This window comes from Epargyreus clarus, unplaced genomic scaffold (genome assembly GCF_041222505.1).
Source record: "Epargyreus clarus isolate Ecla_fem2 unplaced genomic scaffold, WU_Ecla_fem_2.2 ptg000019l, whole genome shotgun sequence".
NCBI classification, from domain to species: Eukaryota; Metazoa; Arthropoda; class Insecta; order Lepidoptera; family Hesperiidae; genus Epargyreus; species Epargyreus clarus.
In genome coordinates, this window is record NW_027332227.1 from 8406014 (window position 1) to 8425703 (window position 19690).

The following is a 19690-nucleotide window of genomic DNA, read 5'->3' on the forward strand; positions in this document are numbered from 1 at the left end:
TAAAATAATGTGTATTTTAATAAAATATACCTACTACTCGCATATACCCACTTGTGGGTAACTTATTTTCCTCTGCGTGCTCTACGTAAGTAATACTGATTTTGGATAAATATCAAATAGTTATAGAAATCACGCAGTCTGATCTTATAGGTGCCTACTAAGTATTAAAAGAACGTATTAAAATGAAACCTTCATTTATTTCTGTTTCAATTGTTAATTAATCCCAATATCTGCCTACTCGCAATATTATTTTCTCATTACTCGTGCAATGACGTCAAACGTAAATAAAAATAAAGTTATATACGAATAGCCTTTTTACCTAGCCTAAGCCTACCTTTGATAAGGTAGGCTTTTTGAGTACATATCTATCTCTGTTGGTTTTATTCCGCTTTTGACCACATTTTCCAGCTTGAAGTTCTATTGAGGTTGAACTGAAAGAAAAAAAGGGAAAGCTCAGTGAAGAAAATAAAAAGCGAGTAATTCTTTCAAAAACAAATACAATAAAAATGTTTAAATGTAAGAAACTTACTAGGTAAGCCTACTAGGTAAAGTTTAAAGTATTTTTGTTTTTAAATAAATGGACGGTATAGGTATAACCCTCCATACTATAAAATATACCTTACCATATTTTAGATTTTTATATCTCCTGAATGACAATCTGACGGTGACCATAATTCATTATTTCTCATGTATAAAATCTGGTAATGTAAAGTATAGTGCTGTTCTACAAATTGAACCCTTAAATGACGTGAAATTATATGTAGGTGTGTAAGCACAGTTAAGGGCGGCGAGGTCGAACGTTGAACGTTGGACTCGCCTGGCTCGCCATTATCGCCATACACGCGATGTCTTGGTGCCCTGACCTCCACCGCAGTTTTTCTATTGACTTTTTTTTACTACCTAGCTGAGTAGTTCAAAATTTGTCTTGCTATATTACTATTGTTGTACAAAACTGATAATGAAACGAATAAAAGCCATCTGCCATTAAACAAGCTTTTCGATTGTTATTTTGTTTAATAATAGGTGTTATTAATTCAGGCTTAAATATTAAAAAAAAAATATTATATAAAAGACTTTTTATTTTTATGTTAATGACTTAGACTCAAATAGCACTTTTTATAGAAGTTGCAGACATCGATGAATTTACTGTAGCCAGTGACGACATTGTAGTCTTTCCATCGATTTAGTTGTATTCTAGAGTGTATTGGGTCGACGTATTTAATGTGTAGCGTATCGTACATGAAACTGAAAACGAAAGGAACAAAAGAGAAGTAGCGGTGTCGCAGCGGAGGGCAGTGCGCATGCCCGCCACTGCGCCACTGGCGGCGCGCTGCCCCCTGGCGGATTCGCGCCGCAGTGAGTTGCGTAACAAAGCACACTCGCCTTCAAACGCTCCGCTGAAAACTTTCGCTCCGTGCGCGCCGACGGAATGGGGAAGCGCAAAACGGCATAAAACTTTCCCGCGGTGCGCGCTCACTTTTCGACGTAAAAAAATATTCGCAACTCTCAGATGACTTTTAACGCAGGAATTGAACTGATCGCTATTCTTATTTAGTTCTTGAAGTTTTCCATAAAAGTTGACTGTGGCGAAAAGTGAACCGATGCGGATTTCGCCGGTAGCGTATTGTATAGTGAGAACGTTATAAGTGTGTGTGTTAATTTGGTTTGTTTTACTTTGCTTGGTAGCGAGTGGTGGCGGTGGCCGGTGCGACCGCGGTGGTGGTAGCAAGGAATCGATACTGCGGCGGGAGCGGCGAAGGTAAGTTTTTATCGTCCTTTTGAATTTTTTAATGACAGTATGTTTCTTAGTAAGTAGTAGAATACACTTTTGTATTTTAAATAAGAAATATACCTAGATATTGATAGAGTCTACAAAGTTTGTGTAGAAATTTTTGATGTGCTTTAAATAATATAATTTTTATATCATTTGTATTTAAAACTACGTAATTATTATTTTTTGTAAATATAATAATATAACTATGTACCTGTACGTCTGCAGGAATATAATTATGCATAATAATAGTTATATATTTTATACCTAAACTTTATCGTGATTGTAAGGGAAAATATGAACATAAAGACTAAAACGTACGTGACTATATAAATAAGTATAAAATGCTTTTAATCATCATATCACATAATAGTAGTATCTATTATTTATTATATCCAATAACCATTCGATAGTGTCATAAACTATTCATAACTAGGAGCTTGTTAGCCTCATTGTTTTCCTAAAAAAAGTTGGGAAGACGCCAAATTTGGGCGAAAAATATCAAAAGAAATGTAGGTCAAATACGTAGGTCTCTGCTATATTTTTATGTAACTTAGACAATGTTACGAAGGCTTAGTTATTACATCGAGGTATTGATTTGGCAAATGAGAATACGTAGAGATCTAGAATCTTGTTACAAAGGATTTTTTGTCTATTCTATTTGAGCCATTTGAGCCAAAACTAAAGGAATGTATTTTACTAATAGTAGACTCCAGCTCTTATTTACATTTTGTATACTATGTCATTAAAGATAAATAAATCACCAAAATCTTTTAGTATAAAGATTTTATGTGATATTTTATTTTCGATTGACATATTTTTATTGTATTGTTTAGTTAGGTATATGTAGGTTGCAGTTAATACTATTTTAGTACTTACAAAACAATAATTAGGTAATTTAACCTTATTAAAATATTTAAAGTATGAGGTAGGCAAGGCTGCTTAGTTTTTATATTAATTCCTCTACATTAAACTCTTTTCATTCATCAAATCAGTTGTTTTGTTACATAATATCCATACGTAACCTAAGTTGAAAGAAAACGGTTCTACACTTTATTCAGGCGATTTTTACATAGTTTTAGATATATCGAATCAAGTATAGGTACAGGAGCTTTTTATTTATTGGAACGTACTTACATTAAACACATTGTTTACGCTCCAGGAGGTACTGACAACATTCATTACACTCGCTTTATGATTATATTGATTGAGTCTTGTTAGAGCAGATTTTTTCGTTTACCTTATAATACAATAATGCTGATGCTTGTGAGATAACGCTGGCTTCATCTGGTATAGATGCAATAAACATGTTTTTTGACCTCATTTTAATCAGGGTTTGATTGCATTTACTACTAAACTACACATTTCGTTAATATTATATTTCCCTATATTCACAGAAACACATTTATGTTGCACAAATGCCTATAAACACACAATGTGAAACTATTCAATAGGTATCTAATTACTGTGCAATGTGTCGGACATACACATATTAATCACCATAAAAACCGACAAACATTAATCGGGAAACGAGGATTCCAAGTTGACGTTCAATGTGTTCAATATTCCATTTAGTTTTTTTATGACAGGCCGTAACGTCTGCCAAACAAGAGATAGGACAACATACGTAAATTGACACTGAATTATACAATTGGTCCCACGGGAAATAACATTACGCTTACCAATTTTGTGAACACTACATACTAATTGGAAGTCATAGGTACATTGGTAAATTAATTAATGATTACAAACAAGACGAATAAGAACATTCACTCGTAAAATAAGACCCCTATAGAGTAGGTATCCCTAGATCTTTTTACTTATTTTTTATCGTAAAACAAATGTGGTTTAGGCCTTCAGTCTTGACAAGAACAGTTTAACATTATATTTTGTATAATACAATGCTATAACAGCTCCAAAAAACAGATAAGATCTAAACAAACGCAATCTGAAAATAGATTATGTTCTAAGAATTTTTACGACTACATTCAGAACCAAATGGACTAACTAGTTATTAAAATTGTTATTCATAACGATTGTACGTTACAGTTACTTTTTCATTTGTTGATAAGTAGGCAGTGTTGTAGAGGACATTTATAACTAACTCCATTTGGAACAGGAGTTCTATCACACGTGGATGCGGTGCCATACCTAAGGACCGAGATGTTCGCCTCATTATATCTAATATGTAAGTCAAACGGCAATCACATCCACCGAAACGCAAAAACCGCTTCACGCTTACTTATCTATGTTCACGCTAGAAATAGGTGTGGCGATTGTACTTTCCCGGTCGAGAATACTAGCCCAACCAAGTTACTTAAAAACTCCTTAGATATGCGTTGTAGTTATGTAGCAATTAAGGACAGTAACATATTGGTCCCTATATTCTACAGACTATTCCGTTGATTCATGAATTAAGACGACTGAATACTCAATGTGATAACCACTCATGCGATCGTTTCTACAACGGATCCTCATGAATGTTTAACGTACCATATACGAGCAGTGTGACGTTATATTACGTTAGGTGCGTTATTCCTACTATTCCATGTAGTTTCATTAGCGGTGACATGGTTCCATCCTTATGCGCGTTCGCCCTTGATACGTTTATAGCTACGCGAATATTTTTTAAGACAACGCTAATCAAAGTAATTATCTACGCTTGCGTGGAATATCTTTTTGCTCTCCTATGTCAGTCGGACACCGTATATTTAGGTAATTTGTAAGTAATAGGTTATAATATACCCATTTTACCTTTCTATGGTTGTTTCTAAATAATTTGATATTGAGGCTGCGTTGTTATACAACATAAACATTATTAAAGCCTTTACCTATTCATGTAAGAAATCAGCATCTACCACAACTTCATGTACGTGCATGAGGAACAGAAGTAAGTTTAATTACAAGAAAGCTTTCTTTTAACAAAAATGAATGTACCCATTCTACGTATAATTCTTTATAATTTGTATTCGGTATGATCGATAGCAGTGTGCCGTTTTCGGAATACTAAGAACTGTACGCCATCGAAGGATTAACCAACTTAATATCGATTGCAAAAATTCCTACATTCTCATCGTATTCCTCTTCGTTATATTCGAAAAACATATTTTATTAAAACGGTGCCTTGCGGTACAAGGTGATAAACATCGTCGCGTAAGGAAAACGCGTTATACCGTCTCCATACAAGTTTCTCTCTCTTCCTGTCTTATTCTATTATATACGTGTGTATGTGCTAATGGTATTATTTCTCTTAACGTACGTTTTAACCTTTCAGGAGTTCTTTAACTATAATGTCGATACATATTATACCTATCTCCATATGATTGCGTGTTACATCAAGGCCTTAGTCGCCATTATAAGCTTTTGTAAAAAGAAATCAATATTATTCGCCCCATCAGCTATAACGATGTAATGTATTAAACCATTGGAAATGAATAAAGCCATAAACGTAATATCTTTATTATTTCAGTGGAAAAATTATATGATAATTTCATAATTTACGTAGATATGAAGAATTTATTTTGTGCTTGTCTTTATTATGTCTATAATAGGTATATCTATTATTTCTTAAATATGTGCTTACCTACAATATAAAATTATAATTAACAAGTTTAATATCTACATATACATTTTACAAAACATTATACCTACCTAATAATTATTTATTTCCATTAACTTTATTTTGATCCAAAGTAAACAAAAATGAACTTAATCTATGTTTCTGTATTATTTCAAATTAAGCTTAACGTTAATAGGTATTTAAGCATCATCAGAGAATCTGGTGGCATTAACAGATCAAATTTAGTTTAACAACGTGTATTCCTTCGGAACACTAATTGCATAAGCTGGTGCGCAAATTGAGTTTCAGTGGCAGATGTGAGACATATTTGCAGGCCAAGGACTAAGCTAGAATGTCTCTTGTGCAATACGGTACCATGCCCAATAATGCCGTCAGTAAAGCTATCGTATAATTATCATTGTTTAATGTTTATGTTTATTTTAATTTAGACATACCAATTGAAACACAACATTCAAAGATACCAGTATGGTCAATTGACGTTACAAAGATTGTCAAATGTGGTCAAAGCAACCGACAGCGACTGAAAAAAATTAATGATTGTTACATCATGTTATAACAATTCGGATCAACTGTTTAACTTGCCTCCGCATAAGCCTTCAAATTAATTTCCCACCGTAAATGTACCTAAAATGTATGTTTTAAGTATAATAATGCGTCAATATAATAATGTATCAATAATATCGTAGTAAACAATACATGGGTATAGAATACACTCCACAAAGTGATGCACGACATCGATGTTCATCGTGAGTGAATGTCAAAATGTTATAATTAGCCAGAGAAGCGGGACGACAACCTCGCCCTTGGCTATTCAATTTGTTACACTAGGTAGGTACTAATGATACCTTACTATATACGAAGTTCTCCGCGCGACTCTACCCTAAGTACAGTTTTTGTATTGACAAGTATTGACGTTGGTGTACGGATCTCTACGTAGAGATCCCAAGAATTTGCGGAAAAAACATGAAATAGGCTACTTTCATGTTTTTACTAAAAAACGGTTTACTGTTTTCAAGTCTATACAGACTGACTGACATACGAAGGGTTAAAAAGTGTTTCTTTGGTTAGCTAGTTTCTTATAGTAAAGAGTAAATTACCTTTATACAGAAAATATCGGTTTTACAAAATTGCAGAAAGTCTTCAACTTATGTATGTATGTATGAGGTACCTACTTGAAATAATTTACAATGCTTACATAGAACCATAATTAAATCGTACTACTGCAGCGTCTGCGCAGTATTCAATAAAGATCTAGACATCTAACATAACAAAAGGTGATGTCAAGTTAAACTTCATTGTTAACCAGGAACCTTATTATGACATTTATTTGACCACAAACATATAATTTACACGTAAACCGACGAAAACAAAATAGAAGTTAACATAAATTTGTTTGTACTCGGACCCATATTAATACTATATCGATATTACAATAGTTAAAAGGACAAATGTCATTAATATCGATGCCGTTAGGTATTGACAGACCATTACGAATTTATAGCCTGTGATTTCGATTGATATTATTATACTTTAGGTTGATACACAATTTGAAGCTTTTCAGGCGACGGCCAACAAATGGAGTAGTTGACGAACATAATATTACGAGGATCATAGTGTGAATTATTATTAATGGTTTATTTTGTTAAGCTTCTACGTACAAAATGTCGACACATTGATGTCGTGTTAATACGACATGGCTATTTCTTTAGGATATACTTCTGTTTTGATGTTAAATTGTCATTATACTCCAGGGATTCGTAACCATGCCACCATAACATACCCTTTGACACATTTTTCATTTTGCCATGGAGCTTTGGTCGTCTCTTTCAATATTAACAAAATGATCCTAAGACATCCTAATTGCAAATGATATTTTTGGTTTTGTATCACCCCAATCTTCCATAATAACCACGCGGCATTGATGAAATGATCACGTTTTTACGATATTTCACGTTTCTGAAATTGGTTTTACGAATTGGCCCTAATAAATGATGAGTCGGGGCCCGCCACGCATATAAATGTGGACCATAAATGATAATATTTTATATTATATTAAAAATATTACGCCACGGTGAGTTCGATAAACCTATCATGTTTTTATACCTATTTTTCCCTTACTGAAAAAGCAATTATCAAGAAAACATTAAGTACTCTATAAAAATAATAGTAGAATATGTATCTATTATTTATATTCAAATATGTACTAATATAAAAGTTTAATACGCTAACGATAAAAAAATGTGAAATTTTGTATTATCGCTGTTAAAATTAAAATAGTCGGTACGCACAATTGTATAAATTTGAAAGAATGAGTGTAATATACGACTTTGAGATGTTGCGACATGATACTCATAAAATGAAGTCGATTCTACATGAATACAAAAACGTGACACTTTTCTAATAATATAGACCATTGAGAATGTCGTTTTGTGAGATAATGGCCTACGTCGATCGTAAGACTTACGCTGTTCGTGGATTCGGGGATCTTGTTATATTGCTCGCGGATCAGAGGATGGTTGTCGAGACGGGAAACAAATGATTGCTAATAAATACGGCTCGACGAACAGATTCAGTTACCATTTATTACGTTTTACAAGATTTTTTTGTATTTTTTATTAAATATATATGTTGAATATGTAGGACAGCAGGTATCGTATCAAAAGTACAATCGTATTATAATTCTGCTGAGATATCAAGTACCAAAAGTGTTGCGCTATGGCATTGTGGTTCAAACTTACGTAGCAACGCATCTGTGAATAAGTTTAGGTAAGATTCTCATTTTATTTGCATTTATTTAAGTATAAGTCTTAATAAGTAACTGACTTAATAGCAATAGCTCTTTTGTTGCTTCCTTGTTAAAAATAATCACCTATAAGAATCTCTATAGTAGGTATCTGTAATTACGAGTACTTGTATGTAGAACAAGGTACTAAAGCTCTGTTGTACAAGAATTTCAGGCGTAATCCAGCAAATATGTTACTTATTCGTAGAATTTCCAGAAGATAATAAATACCATAGCAACTCTATTATCCTACGAATCAAAATGATCTATTATTGTATGTGAATGAGTTTGAAAGTTTGTGAAACACTTTTTATATTAATTCGTGATATATGAGAGTAGAGTTATACGCACAGACCTGTATTTGGTTATACGAGTAATATACATATAGTATTGGGTGTTTTACTGAAGATATAACATTTATAAAACTGATTTATTAATAAAACTGCGAACTCCGTACATATATATTGACATTTAAATTGACTTCTATTTACTACATCGTCCGATCGTAAATCACAATGCAGTGTATTGTTACATGCAACAATGATGCAAGTCGCACTGTTGTTAACTTTCACAGAATGCAGCCCAATGCTGTTTAACGATATAAATTTGATATAAAGTTATAGTCATTCTTGTAGAAATAGTATGTTAGAGTAATTTTTGATATGAAATTGTTAATACTTTTCAGTTTATAATTAAATCCTAATTAAATGAAATTTTAAAATTATTTAAAAATTATCTCCGCTTCAAAATTTCGAGATCCATCTCCAAGGAATAAGATAATTTAAAAGGCATAGAAATACCTTCATTGGGTTTACATGTAGTAGTAATTATTTATGTGTCTGTTATTATCCATACAATAAATTTATCTGCAGTGACCACAAAGTTCTTAATCCTGTTTTATTTACCTACAAGCAAGCGTTTAATCTCAATTAAGCGTTTAATCGAGCAAGGTTTTATCTTTTATATGTTCAAGTTTAAAATAAGTAACCTATCCACGTTTCTTCTAAAAGCAGACATGTTGTAACTCACATTTCATTTAGATATAGTATACATTGTTTAAAAATACACTTGCAGTACCATCATACCCGCAGAAATCTATTAAGAGAGCAGGACGGCGAATCTAGTGCGCGCTGAATTAATCATTTACAGACTTGTCCTAGAACGACGCGCGACGAACTACTTTTTATGTCTGTAATCTCAAAATAACTACCATTTGCTAAGCTCATTTCGTTGAAACATTTAAAAACAAACAGCGGATTATAGACAGGACTCAGTGAAAGAGGACTCTGTGATTAGGGGATTAAACCACTTCTTATCAATGTAAGTATTATGGATACTTACCAGATTGATACCTACGAGTATGTACAATGAAAATAAGCCTTTAAACATCGATCAAAATTTAATGCGGAAAAATTCTATATGGTTTAGAACTATAGATCATCTACCGAGATATGGAACGTGTAGGAAATAATGCAGCTACGCAACGCATAATCAAGACTAAATTTAAGCAATCTCTAAAATGTTATTATTTTTCATATTTTGCTTACCCTCTAAAATAATAAATTCTAAAAAAATATCAATTAATTATTACGAAAAGCAAAAAAAAAACACCTGCTTAAAATTGCTAATTATGCAAGTAATTTAGCCTGTGACACTCCCGCAATTCAGACAAAACCAACGACATCTCATATTTTAAAATCCGTCAAGCCGTTTGTTTGGGCTGTAGGAAATGCCAATAAATGAAACATACACACTTACGTACTCTCAAATACCCTTTGCAACCGGGTAAAGAATAAAACAATATCATATAGAGCAGTCTATTGAAGCATTCTTCAGACCACATACAATAGAGAGCAAATAGTATTCAACTATTCAGTCACGCCAGCAATTAAAGTTTCACATATAAATGTCATTTCTATTGTTACATCAGGTGGTGAGCTATTGTTGAGTACCTATTCGTTTTCGATAGGACAAGTCCTATAGTCTATTTATAACGACAATAATCAAACTGACGACATGCTTAATCGACTACGCCGCATACATTTCGTTAATTGAAATGTAAATATAGTTGTTGTCGCAGCACAAAGCTGTTACGCTATACTATTTTATTTCGTTTACGTTAGATTTTATTTTAAGCATTTAAGCATGATATTCCTAAATATTTGTAATATTTGACTGACGTTTGAAAAATATTTACCTTACCGGAATGACGAATGAGATGGTTTGTTATTACGATTACAAGATACACTGTTCCCAAAAGAGGTTTTGGAGTGTATGAATGTATGTATGTATGTATATATTGTCTACATATATGTCTCATTCTTTGGCACGACCTGCGTCCCAAGCTCGGTGGATTGTAACATATGAAATGTCATTGGAATCATTTGAATTTTTAGAGTGATATAGGTTATATTTTTAAATACCTACTCAACTTATTGTTTTCATAAAAAGTCTCTACTTGTTTAATTTAAATTACGGTAATGAACATTTACCCTCTTTTAATTGAAGTTGCAAATTGAGTCACAGATACCTTAGAGATATTTTCATTGAATTAAAACTTAATAAGCATTTTGATGTGCACCAACAGAATAATAGAAAGAAACTTTATAAGTAATTTACATAATATTGTGTAAATGCCCACAAGAACAGCTGAGTATGGTCTTCAGTGCCTAATTATGTCGTTACTTGGCAAAGTAATCATAAACAAAACGTTATGTAATAATATAGTAATAACGTGATGAACTCGATTCATATCATTTATCCAATGTGCTTAGATTCAATTTTTAAAATAAGTTTGTAAATCAAAATAACTGCTAAAATAAATAAGTTTAATATTTATGTAAAAAATAAGAAATAATAAATGTGACTGCAAATCTCAACGTTCTACCCACCAACTCAGGATAGGCCTAAGAAAGTAAGTTTACAACTCTATATTAGTATTAATAAAAAATAAATTAATAAGTAATATTATTTAATATTGGTGATAAAGGTGATAAAAATTTGCTAACCACCTCGAATTTAAGAGATTTGCCCGCCGTAAGACCCGTAACATTTTTATAGGATTAACTACTTAACGTATCATAGCTCTTAATAGCAGTTAAATCAAGAGCCATTTGTAGCTTTCAACTTATGCTTGTACATATGTCACAAGGAATCTCTCTGAAAATTAAATGTGCGTCCTTAAGCAAAGTGAATGCCTCTGTCATCCACACAATTTTCAACAACGTTGCCCGACTTGCCGAGACAATTAAAGTGAAGCCTATTGTAAATAACAATGGTATGTATGTATGTGATTTTTTAAATTAAAAATCTATCTCATGTATTATGTATATTTAATTTAAGAGTTTTATTTCTTAAAAATATGGATCGATTTACTTTTGTAGTAAAATAAGTGAAAAAAAGCAAGGCTTTAAGGCTTTATGATATAGGGCTAGCTGACGAGTATGCAGTCTACCTGATGGTACGTGGCTACAGTCGCTCATGGATATCTGGAATCAACAACAGACAGCATTAGATATTTCTACCTGAGGTCGGTCTTCGCCGCTACCCCTGAGGACTAAGCTGGAACGCCTCGAAAATAAAAACGAAAAGTCTGTATCCCTTACCACACGAACCGTCGAACCACAAAGGATTCTACCACCTTCGATCTCAAATTCTCAAAGGCTACTACAATATTACAAATTGTACGAACGCTCGTCTATTCTTGACAAACTGTTTACATAGCGTCCTATTTCAGTGTAAGTGTTATTTAAATTAAACTTAAGTAAACATTTCCTATAATACTTACAGTTAGAACAGACTCTAAATCAACGAAATATCCATACATCAAGAAATGTAAGCACCTAATTGTCTATCTACTCGCCTGACTTCAAAAATAACCTATTTATATATGTTACTTTTCTTACTTTAAATTTCTGTTATGATTATCCCGTTTAAAATATGTGATTAAATTTATTCAATGTATATAATATATAGCATAGTCAACAAGTTGAAAAACGCAAAAATAGGGATAAGGCTCCTAAAAATATGAGAGATAGCTTATTCGATTCAGAATGACGTATAGAAAAATGTATGTCAAGGATTTTATAGCACATAATAATGTATTTTTTAACATAATAAGATGTGTTAAAAAGTTTTGTTCTTCCAAAAAACAAAAACGAATACAAGTGAAGTAAATTAAAAAGGAGCTTCTGAAAGAAGAGACGATCTACGACGTTGAGGACGTTCCCGGTACTCTACCACTATTATTTATAATTTAAATTTAACGCCGAACATAACGCGCACCCATCACGGCATGGACGCGTTTCTGCCGTAAACAGTATACCGCATGAAATAGGTTACTTTTAGTTTCAAATATAAATTTTAAAATAAAATATCCTGTTATAAGAGTACTTGAAAGAATAAAATGGTAAAAGAATTATTAGAATCGATTAAGTTGTTTCATAATTTTACGATCACAGAAAAAGAAACAAATGTTTCCTATTCATTAAATATTTATTTGCCTATCGAAAAATCGTTAATGAAATATATTTTAAAGATGTAATGAATACGGAATTATTATTAACCAATCTTTTTCATACCATATCTATGACAAACGCACAGGCATATTTTTAAAACTGAATAATAAATTGAGTTTATAAAAAACCGCACGACTTTGTACATGCTATTTAAGTAGGTACATACGCGTGTGGCGTCTCTTGCTCTAATCGAGTTTCTAGTAACGTGGAATGTGACCCCTACAAACGCTATTTTAGGATCCCTTATATCGCTTATTACTCTTGTCCGTTGTTGTTGTTGTTGTTGTTGTTGTTGTTCCTCTTGTTGTGCAAAATATTTAGATATTAATTTACCTTAAAAATATTTACACAAACATTCTAAGTGTAGGTACGTGTAAGAATGACTTTCTCTAATTGGATTTAGCGACAGATAGAGAAAAGCGATAGTGACAACTTATAATGAAGAATACAACATTCTACTTTACCACTTTTATCAAATAAACAAGTATTTCATTACACTGTACTGTACTGTATTACATTAATTACAAGTAATATTATATTCATACTTTACTTCGGCATTTCCTCAGACACCATAACGTAATCGTCCGCAGTGCTAAATGGAAGTCCCCTGAAATCTGGAATGCTGTCCCTCAAAATGTCATTTACCGATCCTCTCTATGCCATTCGCTTTTATATTTATGGGCTCGCTTATTACCCGGCGTCGCACGCTCTATAAATTTCCATTATACAAACATCTCATTTTAACAACACCAGCATTTTCACACGAAATTTATCATTCGCAGAAGTTAATGGACTTTTGACATAAACACACGAACCTTTAGTTTGATTTGTTGACTATTATACCGAAGTAAGTATTACATGATTTTTTGATCATTATATTTTTATCCATACAGAATTATTGTGTCGCAATAGATGTATACAAATATTGTAAAAATGCGATAGGTTTCATGAATTTAATTTTAGTCTTCAATTCAAGGAAACCCCTCGTCGCCCTAATTTTCTGTAACAACATCTGTACAACTAGGGCGTAATTTCATTGGTATTGATAATATTGGTGTATCATTAGGTGCCAGTAACATTTAAAAAATAAAAGGTAAGGCCTGACCACACCTTCCAATCTAGAACACTGCTGCTATAAAGTAGAAATAATGATACGGTCGCGCTGCCACGTTGTAATCAACTTTGTAAACTGTTGTTCATGCATGGATAATGCAAAAAGGATTGGATTTCCATAGCAGCTAATAAATACTTAACTCAAAAAATCACGTACGGACCAAAAACTTATTGTCCAGTACATATGTACTTACTCATTTACCCTTTTTACAAGATTGAAGTAGTAAAAGAACATGCAGCTCTTCTATTGGTCACTGCCGCCCGTATATATATTATATATGTAGCCGATTCTGTGATTACAGAACAAGAGTTCTACTTGAAGCTAAACATAAAATGAAATACGTTCGCTTATGATAACGAAGATAGTCGCGTCATTTGTAAGTTACCCAGCATCCACACCCTTCCCCCGAAACTTAAAAACTGCATTACGCTAGAAATAAGTATAATAATATCTATGGTATCTATGGTATAGCATATCTATGGTATCCCTCTGGATGAGAGATCCCTTTACTTGTACTACCTTACAAAATGTTAACCACTAAAACGTTAAACTACGACATGCCCAATACAATTCGCATAAAAATGCATGCATATAATAAACAAAGGACTACATAGCCCAATTACAGTTATTACAGTTTTACTATAAAATTAGCAGTAAAATTCTATATTGATAACAAAATTAGGCCTGGTGCACTGGTATACTCCTTTAAATAATAAAATATTGATGTGATATTATGAACGTTTACAATTTTACAAACACAAGAATGAAAATTTTCATCAACTACGTATTTTTTGCTACTACGTGAAATACGTAAGGTTAACAATTGCAAAATTGGTTAAAAATGGCAAAAGATAAACAAAAGTATATTCGCTGAAAGGGCGTGGCCGAACAAAGAGTACGGTCGTAGGTATCTGCCTCTGAAGCCGGTATTTCCGAGTCGCCGCTACGCAGACAAGGCTTTTACTAAGAAAATATTGTTGCCGGCTTCGTTCCCTCAACTAATGGATTTTATTTTTGTAAAGAAACGAGCCCGACAGAAACTTTGACTTATTTCGGACTTTTATTTATTTCGCTGTGGATTTTACATTTTATTTGTATACAAGTAAAAACTTTTATATTGCGACAACAAAGACATATAAAACAGAAGCTTCAATAATAAAATAGTAAGATTAAGTAATTAGTATTAATATTAAAATATAATATTATATTACTGATGACCACGTTGCCTACTGATCCGCCACGCGAAGTTCTGGGGAAAGCTCGCTCAATCTAAAACTTAGTTGGAAACTTTTTAATGATCAGATTTTTACTACTTTCTTTGCATTAATTGCTTGCCCTTTACAAATACTTTGTTATACGATTTAGTTCCTTTTTTACATAGATATTATTTATTAGATTATTAGGTATGTAGATTTTTCTATTTCATTCCTATGTAATACAAAACAAATTTTAATATAAAATTAATGGCAATCATTATGATACCAACGAGAAAACAAAAACGAAGAGCTTACATTCTTTTTAAACCATTTCAATATGACGATTGCAGATTCCTTATGTTCTTTAAGGGGAGTCGCTACTCAAGGCGCTCTTTTATTAAAAGTAAGATAGTAGTCTGAATAACGCATAACGAGCCAAGCCGGGTTTATGATGAAAGGACGCCCTCAGTCACACCTAATGAATAATAATTGTCGGTAGCAATGTCACTCCAGACAATCTGAGGCAGAAAATGGTGCGCGTATTGAGTATAAAATATTCATTTAGGGACCACTCATTTTGTCATTTATTCGTATTGTAAAAGGTTTTACGGCAGAAACATATTTATAATTTAGAAAAAATCTCCGTATTTTTTTTTTTCAGTTCTTACTAGTTAGTAGTTATTAGTTAGTACGAGTATAAATAAATATAGGAACTAGATGTTTCTTCCTTAATTAACTTGTTTTATCAACCAACCCGAACTTTGCATATGTGGTGAAAAATATAGCATTTTAAGCCCTTGTTAATTTATAAAAAACTTAAGGAAGGAACGTTAAATGCATACTTAGATGGTAGTATGTTGTTACAATGGTAGTATATTAAAATACAGTGAAATTATAACATGTAGGCAGTTAACGCAATATTTTTTGTACTCCTTCAGTTAACACTAATTTATGTGATAGAACGTTTCCATAGAAACGTTACAAAGTACAACAAACGTTATTTCGATATACCTAAGCTTTTCTTGCCAGTTATGTACATAAACGTGCTTTTATAATATAATTTACATTAATATTTTAAAGTATCGTTTGCTTTTCTTAGTTTCACACACCAATTATGTATTTAAATAGATAAGTTGCAAGACACTTTGCAGTCAATTTCCTTGCCGAAATAATGATTCCATTTAGCCTACCATTTTGATTAGTAAGTAGTTAGTTTAAGTAGTAAGTGTCTGGACTGCCTTATATTTGAATCTATCATCTTAGTCCTCAGGAATAGCTGTAATCGGCTTCAAGTAGGTAGAACTCCTGCTTTGTATGGAAAGAGTTACAGAAATCTATAGGTCTAACCACTTACCATCGGGTGGTGCCATCGTTTAAATAAATTAATTAAATGAAATAAAATAAATAAATTTAAAATTATAAATAAATTGAAATTATAAAATTAAATTTTATAGAATTTATAAATTTTATAAAATGTATTGCGGATTTATGGATATGAAATCGTAGGCCGTTACAATTTTACATACGACGGATTGTATGTAACAAAAGCAAACGCCAACTGGTTTTATTACACAAGAGATTCAAGTAAATTAGGCTTTACTTACTTTAGTATATTTAGATAAATAGTGATCATATTTATAATAACATAGAAATAACATGCAATCTACTTAATATCAAATGTATCCACTTAAAAGTGATGGGGAGGACCACATCACATGCAGAAGAAGAGAACAGTGTCTTTATATCTTTGTCTTTATGCGGTTACCATAAAGTATATTCAAAATTACCAAGCTAAACAGGAATAAAGCCTGCACATTTGTACCGCTGCTTTGTGTGCCGTTCTTGTATATACTTGATTCCGTAGGTTTCTGGAGTAGGTTACTGTTGTAAGTCGAATTCTCATAGCATATTCAATGTTACGTGATCCCAGTAGCCGGCAAGGCGGCTCGCACGATACGTGCCTTAATTATCTCTATACTATGATAGAACTATCGTAAATAACTTAGGTATGTAATATTGTGTAGATTTTGCGCTTCTTTGTATCATCCAATTGTTTCAGGAAATTTATTCATAGTACAAAACATGAACGAGCATTGCAAGAATAGTATATAGATATTCCTGGTAAGGGAATTTTCTTTATGTAGCGTAAGGAATTATACATAGGTAGGTATATATTACGTATACAGGGTCACATAGGTCACATATCGTGGCATATCGTCAGTCTAAAACACCTACTAGTAACATAATAACAAACCTCATACTCATATATTAATATTGATGCAATTTTTTTTTATCGTAAACACAACATTTAAAATCATACATGTGTTATAACTTTCTATAATATTGTATGTACATATTTCTTTACATTAGGGCTATGGCTTTTGTTGGAACAGCAATACCTTTCCCAGGCACGCTATTCCCTCGATTCGTGCCGCATATAATTATTAATTACATAGAACAAACGTCACTGAAACCACCTCAAAGTTCACACAAAATGTATACTTATAAATTAAATTATTCGCAGAGCATGCAATATGAAATTTATTGCAACGTCCCCATGTAATTCTAAAATACCCATCCACTCACGTCAGACAGTTATTGTAAAATTTTAGGTATATTGTAACTCATTTTTTCGTGCAAAAGTCCATGCTACTGAATGTACGGTCCATATCGGTTGACTGGTTCCCAAACTCAAGCTGTGCAGATAGACAAACTGTTAGTAACGGATTATTTAACGAAAAATATCAGTTTAGATCCAACTTGTTTCTACCTCGCCTGTCTTTTAATTTTACTTTTCGTCCACATATTCATGACTATATCTATAGTGATTATAATTATATAAACACAAGAGTAGATATAACTTTATGACAATTTTCTTATAAAGCCAATAAATTACTATATATTGCGGTTTGTTTCGAGAAAAGTTCTATGATGTAATTGAATGGTTACCTCGTCCTCTGAGATACAGCGTAAAGTGTACTCATAACATATTCAACGTTATGTAGTACCTACGGAGTAATATATGATACAGAACCAATGTATCTCACCAATTGAGCTTATGCATAGCTCGTGCCTTATATATTATCAAGTTGTTATAAACTAGTACATACCTATTATAACTTACCAGTAAGCTATGAGTATAGCCACAAAGCAGTGGCGCAGCATGGACTTGCGGGTGGAAATTATATTTGCAACTTATTCGAAGGTGGTAGAACCCTTTGTGGTTCGACTCCGGCGGCACCACCGCCACACCTATTTCTACCTAATAACAGCAGTGTTAGGCGCTGCTGTGTTCCGGTTTGAAGGGTGTGGTAAGGGAGAGACTTTTCCGAGGCGTTCCAGCTTAGTCCTCAGGGGTAGCGGCGCATCTGTGGCCGAGTTCAGGTAGGAATATCTAATCCTATCTGGGATTGATTACAGTTGGTCGTGGGCGACAGTCGCCACTTACCATCAGGTGCTAGGTCTGCTACTCCTAAACTATAAAAAATAAATCTAAATGGTCGCAGAAAAAAGAGCCTCTTATTATAAAAATATTTTTTTAACCATCTAAGTTTGTAGGTGCATAAAAATCAGCAGATGTATACATAATTTTCGTTCAGTTATACTTACATTTAATAAGAATACTATAAGGTAAATTTTGCTGCAGTGAAAGCATTAGGACCTGTGCCATGCTCTACGTGCTTACCTAAAAGCAGACTGTTCTACTTCTCATATTACAGTAACCTCGGGTTACATACGAGTTTAGTACTCGTAGTATTTAAAGCACTTCGCCGTACCATATTGTCGCAAACAATTCGTAAGGTAAATAGTGTACACCCTTCTATATTTTTTTATTCAATGAAATGGTTAAAGTACTGGTGCTCAAATTGTAACATCCGTAGCCGTACCGTGTTATTTATCGTGTATTTATCGTTATTTAATTTACGTTCGTTGCATGGAACTAAGGTTTAAGAATATTAATTTCATAGGAATTTTATTTGGGTGTATAAGGTTACTGTTACATTTTTTTACGTATTTTATCTACCCCTAGCTTCCTCCTGGCTCCGCTCCCTTTCACCGACCTATTGCGTCACGGTTACTCAATTTATATTAACCATCACGTCCTATGAGATTCCAATAAACTATATAGTCTACGTATTTATTAAAAATTCGTGTTTCCACATAAAAGTAAAAAACTTAGTAGGTACATACAAGCATGCACAAGTGTAGCTGCCAACAGATACTTCGCAAAATAATCGTCTTCAACAGAGACAAGATTTTACAGTGTTTCAAAAACTAAAAGCACTTAAATAAAATGAAACAAAACATTACTCTTAACGGTGAAAATGTATCAAGAATACTTTCTCGTTACTTTATGTTTAAAGGCACAAGCAGCTAGCTTAGTTTCGTTAAAATTATAATATAAGTACGTAAATATCTGTCAAGAAGTACACGCACGGGAAAGTTTTTAACTTGGTAAACGTATAACATATGACATATGGCTCTTTCCATCGGCGTACTATACGTATATATGTACTGGAATCTTATATAAAATATTAGGTACAAAGTAACGTCATGGAAAAACCAGATAAATCATAATTTAGTCGTACGTACTAGCTGAGCTATAGCTTTTGATAAGTTACAATGAATAAATAAAACTGTTTTCGTGAGAAACACTCATAAACTTTACCCCCGAACGAAGAAAATTGCGTTTGAAGAGAATATTGCCGCACTGTAATAAAGGTACATAT

The 19690-nt window shown here is 32.7% G+C and overlaps 1 protein-coding gene across 24 annotated transcripts in view; it reads left to right on the top strand.

Annotated features, from left to right (window-relative positions):
- Positions 1 to 1352: 1352 nt before the first annotated feature.
- Positions 1353 to 19690, top strand: part of pHCl-1 (pH-sensitive chloride channel 1) — a 58938-nt gene continuing 40600 nt past the window's right edge. For 9 of the 24 annotated variants that reach the window (XM_073083406.1, XM_073083411.1, XM_073083412.1 and 6 more), the window contains exon 1: positions 1355 to 1759. The gene's annotated coding sequence lies outside the window, so the exon portion shown is untranslated. Of the gene's footprint in view, positions 1760 to 19690 lie in introns of all 24 variants that reach the window. The other 15 variants (XR_012103157.1, XR_012103158.1, XM_073083405.1 and 12 more) reach the window with 4 other exon arrangements.